Raw genomic sequence first — 860 nt, 5'->3', positions numbered from 1 at the left:
AATCGAAAGTCTTCCCACGCTGCTTTGCATCGTGTAAGATTTGTCTTTTCTCTTGCTATTCTTCTGTTTAATTCCGTAATTTTTTTGGCATATTTTACTCTCTTTTCCGTATAGGCAGTAACTGAGGCATAAATTCCACGCATGAAACTCCCTTTAACTCTTCCATTAATTGCATGAGATGTTCGGGTAATCTCTTTGAACTCACTTTGTCCATTTGTCCATGTGGTGTAATCGGAAATTTCATATGGTGATTTAATGTCGAATTCTCGAGTGAACGATCGAAATATTCTTCCTTCTTCATTAATAGACCAATTTGCAGCCTCAACCTCATCTGTTTTATCTTTTTCATTTAACTTTTTCTGCAGATAACTTATTTCATTCTCTGTTTCTGTAATTTCCATCTTTTTCTGGCATGTGTCATCAAGGACCTTTTTACTATTTGTATGAACTTCTTGCAGTCTCAAATTATAGCCATTTATTTCTCCCTGCAGTTTCTCGTACTCTTGAGCATCTTTTTGTTTGATGTAATCTGTTTTTGCAATCATTTGGTCTTTCAATTTTATTGGTTTCAAGTGAAAAATATAGTCAAGGATTGCTCGACGTGTTGTTAGACTAAGGTGGTCACTCTTGAAATCTAAATCAAAATTGACTTTGTGGTAGAGTAACAACAAGACAGTCAATCGTGAACAGTTGTGGCGAATACGTTATTTGATTATTAGAGCATTTTCCAAGCTCCAATATTGTGTTACGTTTTACTTGCTCAACATCAATACGCTGCCTCTTTCGCAGTGTTTCTGAATATTCGTCTGTTTTGAATTCAGTCATTACAATGATGAAATTTTTTTCAAACAGACCAGGCA

Source organism: Amphimedon queenslandica, unplaced genomic scaffold, assembly GCF_000090795.2.
Source record: "Amphimedon queenslandica unplaced genomic scaffold, v1.1 AMPQUscaffold_13333, whole genome shotgun sequence".
NCBI lineage: Eukaryota > Metazoa > Porifera > Demospongiae > Haplosclerida > Niphatidae > Amphimedon > Amphimedon queenslandica.
Note: the sequence above shows the minus strand (reverse complement) of the source record.